Source organism: Meleagris gallopavo, chromosome 6 (genome assembly GCF_000146605.3).
Source record: "Meleagris gallopavo isolate NT-WF06-2002-E0010 breed Aviagen turkey brand Nicholas breeding stock chromosome 6, Turkey_5.1, whole genome shotgun sequence".
NCBI lineage: Eukaryota > Metazoa > Chordata > Aves > Galliformes > Phasianidae > Meleagris > Meleagris gallopavo.
Window position 1 is genome coordinate 2826604 of NC_015016.2, and position 7767 is coordinate 2834370.

Below are 7767 nucleotides of genomic sequence, written 5' to 3' on the forward strand. Positions count from 1 at the left end.
TTTTTACTTCAAATAATTACACTATGTAATTATTGTGAATAATTCAATTTGTGCTAAGCCAGCCTGTTCGAGCAAACAGAGAGAAGGTCAAAGAGAGTGGACATCAGAGCATATCAGTGAGCCCAAAAGAAAAGTAAGCAAACCCACAATATGGTGGAGTGAAGAAACAAGATGCTCTTGGTTAGTGATGTCCAAGTGTTTCTAAATGTGCATAACTGTGTGCATATTCCACTGAGAGAGAGAGAGAGAGAGAGGAGGCAATGAGAGCCTCTGATTATTGAATCTAATTGCATTTACAAAAAGCTTTTTCTCTGTCATTGATATCTACGTATATCCAAGGCAAAAGTTAAGATCTGCAAACTGCTTTTGGACCAGGTACATTTGAAATTAGCTCAATGGGCTGTCCTGGACCTGCCCATTCGGTGCCCTAGGAGCATCCCCATAAGGTGCCTTGCTGAGACCAATGCTTCAGCCAGAGCTGGGGGCTCTTCTCCAAGAACATCTTGTCCAACTTCAGCTGTAGCTGTACAGATTGGTGAAGACAAACACCCATGTAGCTTTATCTAGATGACTCTCATACCCCACACGTATTGTGAAATCCATTCACAAGCTTACAAGTTATTAGGTGCTAGATAAGTCTCTGGGTTTGTCTGGAGCTTCTGAAACAAGAGGGAAAACTCCATCTCTAGGAAGTCATGTAAAAAAGTCTCCTGAAGCTTCATCAAACTAGAATCATGGAATCACAGAATCATATAACCATTAAGGTTGGAAAAGACCACTAAGATCACGGCAACCCCACCTATGGCAGTGGGGTTGGAAGTAGATGATCTTTAAGGTCCCCTCCAACCTAAGCCATTCTATGATCATCTAGTCCAACCCCAAACCAACCCCCACCATGCCCACTGACCACATCCTTCAGTCCCACATCTCCACATTTCTTGAACACCTCTAGATGACCCCACCACTTCTCTGGACAGCCTGTGCCAGTGCATTACCACTCTTTCTCAGAAGAAATTTGTTGCCCATTCTCTTTATTAATATAGCAAGAATAATGATGATGTTTCTGGTTTCCCTACATTCTAGCTTGGACCCCATGCAAAAGATGTAGCACAGATTCAATAGTAGGGCAAAGATATTTATTAATAGCTTCAGTTTAGATTGTACGTAGCCATGTATTGTTGGACTCAAGGGACAGTATCCCTCATTTGTAGCTTACAAGAGAATGTGATAGATGGGACTGTATGCAATACCTAAAAAATGCTCAGAGGTGTGATTATAGTCGAAATAAAGATAGGTAAAATTACAGAGTGGATTCCTGAGGTTGATTTCCCAAATGAATGCATAGCTTTAATTCAAAAGCTTACACAGAAGAACAAGTAAGAAAAATAATAGTACAGGAAGGCATGCACAGGAGGCACAGATGATGATTTAAGAGCACTAGCTTTAAGAAATGCATCTTTAAAGAAGATACAAGTATTTCAGGCCAGCTGAAATAAAAATATTATAGAAAATTACAAAGTTATTTCCAGAAAATTCTTTGTCATAGCCACCGTAGAGAATAGAGGCTCTGAGAGAGGGATGGAGGCCACATAGGGTGCAAAGTTACTGAGCCTTCCCAGATCTCAAAAACATGTGTACTTCAGGAAGAAACAGACGTGCTCTCAGACCTAGTTACTTGCAGAGGTAGGGCACATATGAATCAATGCATGGTCTCTGCTAACAATAATCCTAAATGCTACAGCGATGCTAAAGAGATTGTCCTGTGATTGCTGCCATTCTCAGATGAAAAGAAGCATCTAGCTTCAATCTTAAATTCACAGGATTGTGAATTGGTCCAGGTATGAAAAAAAATAATAAATAAAGTTCCAGAAAGGAATGAGAGGCTGGAGGGCTGAGACCACGAGAGAGGTCCTTCAGCCAGCCCAAGAGCTGCAAGCAAGCCTCATGAACAGAGCAACAGCAAACCTACGCTGTGATCTAATGGCAAATACCAGATTTATCAGCTATCACTGTCAAATCATCAGTCAATCTTTTTTATCCCCAACCCTAAATACACCAACATATTAAGCAAGTAGAGCTCCTGTCTCTGTCACGGAGTTAACTAGATCAATTTACGCTGGTGACAGGGGGCGGTAGGCTGAGACCATGACAGTCTCCAGCAGCTATTTCCTTCCCACAGAGACTGATACCTTTGCTGGCTCCTTACCCTGCCCCAGCTCCAATCACCACTGACAGTTTCTCTGCTTGAAATGAATCAGAAAGGAAGCAAACTGGAAAATTTTCTTAGAAGAATCAGTGTCAAACTGTTCTGACCTAAATGTGCAACATGCCTGGAAATGATTTAGTGCTCTGGGGGTTCATAGATGTTTTACAGCCCCAAGAGCCCAATGTCAGCTCAGCTCCTGCTTCTCATGGAGAGGTTTCTGCCTCCTCCCCGCCTATGCTGGGCACTTGGAGGAGCTGTAAAAGCAATGCTTGCACACAATGCAGAGGTCCTCTCTTCTAAGACACAAAGGGATCATAGAATGGCTTGGGTTGGAAGGAATCTCAAGGATCACCAAGCTCCAACCCCCACCACCACAGGCAGGGCCACCAACCTCCCCATTTCATACCAGCCCAGGCTGCCCAGGGCCCCATCCAACCTGGCCTTGAACACCTCCAGGGATGGAAGGGGCATCCACAGCCTCTCTGGGCAGCTGTTCCAGCACCTCACCGCTCTCATAGTAAAGAAATTCCCCCTGATATCTAACCTATATCTTCCCTTCTTCAACTTAAAACCATTTCCCATTGCCTTGCTATTATCTACCCTTTCAAAGAGTTGGATCAGGTGTCACCTCCTGGCCTCCATGAAACTTGGGGCCATGGTATCCAGCAGGGTTTGGAACAGACCATAATCTATGATTCTATGATCTTGTGCCTTCAGAGGTTGGGAATCTCTGAAAAAAAAAAAAAAAAAGAACTGGAAGTCAAGGGTGGCATTTACTTGATCCAAATTGGGCATCTTGGAATTCGACACTGAAATTTCAGCTAGTGACTATAAACTCTGTCAGTAAAAATAAATGTTCATTTATTCATCAGATCTAGATAAGTTGCCTCGGTGAGATGAATAACTCCGTGTAAATGCTGATTTCTCTTAGCCATAAAGTAACTCATGAACAGTCAGCTTAAACTTAATTATTTGTACTGCACATAAGTAAAGGCAGAGGCGTTTACTTCAGAGAGAGTGACCTAGACTGAAGGTTAAGACAGAAATATACATAGCTAATGGCATCTATTGGGAGACCTCACTGTGGCCTTCCAGTACTTCGAGGAAAGCTTACAAGCAGGAGAGGGGACAACTTTTCAAAAGGGCAGATAGCAACAGGAGAAGGGTGAATGGTTTTAAATCAAAAGAGTAGAAATTTAAGTTGAAGTTAGGAAGAAATTCTTTACTCAAAAGATGGTGAGATGTGGCACTGCTGCCCAGAGAGGTTGTGGCTTCCCCATCCCTGGAGGTGCTCAAGGGCAGGTTGGTTGGGGCCCTGAGCAGCATGACCTGGTAGTGGCAACCTGCCCATGGCAGGAGGTTGGAACTGGATGATCTTTAAGGTCCCTTCCAACCCAAGCTTTTCTATGATTCTGTGATCAACAAGTGACTTGAGTGCCTCAGTTTCTACGGGAGATGTAGTCAATGCAGTCAGTTATTCTACTGTCCTGCCAAGAAGGCCCAAAGCAGCAGTCTATCTTTGGGCTTAATATTCATAATTGGTGCTGGGTAGGAGGTGATTTCACTTTTCTCACTATGGCAGTCTGATCTTATTTTAGGCTTTGTGCTGTACGCTGCCTGTTTTTCGTCTGTGCTCTTCGGAGCAGCAGATCTTCCATAAGGATTACATAGGATATTTACTAAGGTTTTCATCACCTTCTTTACATTTAAGCTTATGCTACTCCACTAATCCATAAGATACTTTTTGCTATAACACAATTATGCACTCTTTCAACAAGAGCATACAGGGAGCTTTATAACCTTTCATTTACTCCTTCCTGCTCGATTCTTTTTCCTCCTGCATTCCCAACATTTTCCATATTCCTGGAGACAGTGCCCAGCTACCTATGTGGCAGGAACACTGCAGTGAGGCTAACCTCCAACATTTACATAATCTTTTTAATATATATTTGCTCATCTACTTGCCCACCAAACCCGTCCTTGTTCCATTATTACTTGAGTATTGCTAATGTTGCTTTTCCCTGCATCTTCTATGTTCCTAACACACTCCTGCAGCTAATGACAAAGCTTAATATCTCTTGCAGAAATTTTCTCAGCTGACTCCAGTCTTCTGGAGTCTGTAATGCATGGCAGCTGTCTTGCACAGATAAAGCAAAGCTGTTTTTCATCATTCTAACTATAATGTCTTCATCCACCTGTACATCTTACACCTCTGGACCACACTTGTGACCAAGGGCACAAGTTCATTCTTTACAGAGCTCTGAGTACCATTTCTGTGAGGTTTTGGTTGGTTGGCTTTCCCCCTTGGAGCTTTGCCTTGCTCCACAATTTCATCTCTCCTTTGTTTCAACTCCTTACATCTTTTCCTTTTGCCTCTGATCCAATCGCTCTTTTATCTTGGCATTTATTGCCAAGCACATACCAGTAATTCCAAATCTTAACACTTATTGTCAAGTACAAGTCAACAGCTCCACTTTCCTACAGCTACTAAAAATTACTTTCATTAAGGTGTTTTTTTCCTCCTGCTCACTGTTTTGCAATCTCCAAAAGCTAAGAGGTTTAAGAGTGGGCCAGCACTCCATCTTTTCATCTACTTACAAGTTTGGAAAGCTTTTCAATCAAGAGGTGTAGCAATGCAGACTCAGCCTTCTGTCACTGAGTTCCATTGCATGCACACAGCTACAAATAAGCAACAATTTATTAAGCTGCAGTAGCTTGATCACTGTGCTTCAGTAATTTCATTGCATATTTCAGCCCTCAATGCACATTCTTAGAATGTGATTAAAAAATTTGATTAAACATCTGCATGAATGGTCAGGACTCAGCAGTAGTCTTGCTTTATGCTCCTTCCCCTTGAACTTTTGTCTAAAATATTCAACATACTTTGCTACTTCATGTGTTGGTTTACATCAAGAACTTTTGTGAAACCAAGGAAAGTAGCAGAGATCTTCAACTTTGCTTTCTCTTCTTCCCTGCAAAGCAAGTTCAGTCTCGTTTAAAGATACACTTTTCCTATTCCACAAATATCTCCACAATAGGCCATAAATTGGTGGTAAATGTTTCAGCCACAAGTCTTCCTGCTACGGATGGTAAGACTATGCATCTTTGTGTACTTACATCTCTATCTCACCTACAAAAAGTCATGCACCTGTTTACTCATCCAGCAGTTTGTTCTTCCTGCGTTACTGCAACCGAAGAACCTTTAATTATCAAAATATTGCCTACTCTGTGTTCCACCTCTGACGTTTTCTGCATATATGGTGCAGCAGTTAAAGGAGGATGTCCCCACGTGCCACATCTCCCTGGTCTCAAACACCTCCAGGGATGATGACTCCACCACCTCCCTGGGCAGCCTGTGCCAGTGCATTACCACTATTTGAGAATACATTTTTTCTAATATCAACCCTGAACCTCCCTTGGAACAACTTCAGCCCACAGTTTCTTCTGCCCAACAGCTTCCCTCTCTACGTCTGTCTCCCTTTCTCAGCTGCCCATCAGAAACAAGTCTGGCAGACCCATCCTTTGGAGTGCTATGATTCCTGAGAGGGCAAAGTCACACTGAGTGCTTCACATAAAACAAACTTTGATTCAGGTTATGTTTACCCAAAGAGCATCCTAAAGGGTTTGCCATAACTCTGAAGAATTCCTATAGTTGAAAATAGATGTCTTTCAGCAGTGACTGTCACAGATTCTTACCTTTTGAATCAGATATCCCTACAAGACCACACCACTCTGGTCAGATATTCTTTCTCCCTTCATTTAGCTGCAGCAATTCTAGGTTTTGAGCATTAAATGCTCCATGTTCAGCCCCAGCACTAAAGAAAGGCCATACAGTGCTGAGTAACTAAGGCACCTTGGAAAAAAAAAAAAAAAAAAGGCTCATGCAGCAGTCCTACCACCACTAATGAGCTCTGAATAGGATCCCCTGGGAGTCAAAGCACTCCAGACTCAACAGGAAGCATTCTTCATTAGGAATAATCTAAATTATGATTTGTATTGCACAAATAGGCAAGTAATTGGAGAGCAGCTCCAGCTCTCTAATATCCATTACAGCTGTGTTTTAACAGTGCTTTCATGGGCTGAGAAGGGAAGGCACTGCAAGGAGCCAGACATGCATTTTTTTAAGCCTGGTCTTGAATGCCTCCAGGGACGGGGCATCCATAACCTTTCTGGGCAACCTGTTCCAGTGCATCACCACCTTCTGAGTGAAAAATTTCCTCCTAATATCTAACCTAAATCTCCTTGCCTTAGTTTAAAACCATTCCCCCTTGTCCTATCACTATCAACCCATGTAAACAGTCTTTCCCCCTCCAGTTTATATGCTCCCTTCAAATACTGGAAGACTTCAAAGAGGTCTCCCCAGAGCCTTCTCTTCTTCAAAGAGAACACTTCATAGTACAGACATTCAGAACACAGACACCAACTCACACTGAGGTATAAGCTTGGAGAAACTCCATGGTAGAAAAACTGGAGATAAAATAAATTCAGGTCCTTTCTTGCAGCCCTGCTGCCCCTTGGACAAATAATATGCCCCATAGTAGCTACAGCAGGTAGATCTGTTCCTGCAGTCAGTGGGAATTTCACGAGCAGAGAAAAAGTGACTGGTCTGGGGTCAAGAAGGGAATGCCCATAAAGAAGGATACAGACCCTATAACTTCCAGTGCCAGAACTCCAGCCTGAGACAAGCAGATTCCACTTCTGCAGGCAGTTCTTACCAGAATATTGCAGGATGGGAAGAAAATTAAAAGAAGCAACCAAACTCAAAGGTCAGCATTGAGCTCTATGACATCTGTCCTGATGTGGCAGTAGTTCTGAAGTGTTTCTCCAGGGCTCAGGAGCAAGATACTCTCCAGGCTTTGAGAGCATCTCACACCTCGAGGTCTCTGGCTGCTGGGGCCAAGTGAGAAAGAACACAAGGGCTGAGCTACAACCCATGGGAGCTACTTTAACCTTTAAGTTCTTGGCCCTTGCCTGTGCCTGGCCATCTCTATGGCATCTCATTTGCTCCATCTCTAAAAGTTCATCTGGTTTCTCAGTTCTCTACTCAACCCAGCTGCCTGTCCCAAAACCCCAAACCTGTCCCACAGCCTTTGTTCATAGGTGTTGGGATGGGGGTCTTGCTGTTGAAAAGCCTGCCTTGGTGTTTATGTTGCACTCCCTATCTTGGGGGGAACAGCCAGCTCCTTTTATGCCTTGACATTTAGCTCTTTTGCTGTTTCCTTTTTCATCTAGATGATCTTCATTTAGATATAAAGAAAAAAATCTTTACAGTGAGGGTGGTGAGGCACTGGAACAGGTTGCCCAGAGATGTGGTTGATGCCCCATCCTTGGAGACTTTCCAGGTGAGACTGGATAAGGCCCTGGGAAACCTGATCTAGCTGTGGTATCCCTGTTCACTGTAGGGCAGTTGGACTAAATGGCCTTCGGAGGTCTTTTAAGGTCCTTTTAACTTGAAGGATTCTATGATTCCATGATCTAGCCATAGAGAGCAGATGGCACTACAGTGCAATCCACAGAAAAATGTCATTCTTGGCAATTAAGCCTTTAAAAAAAAAAAAAAA

General features: G+C 43.0%; 1 protein-coding gene across 1 annotated transcript in view; it reads left to right on the top strand.

Annotated features, from left to right (window-relative positions):
• TMIE (transmembrane inner ear) overlaps positions 1 to 7767 on the top strand; it is a 69402-nt gene that overhangs the window by 2546 nt on the left and 59089 nt on the right. The window lies entirely within an intron of this gene.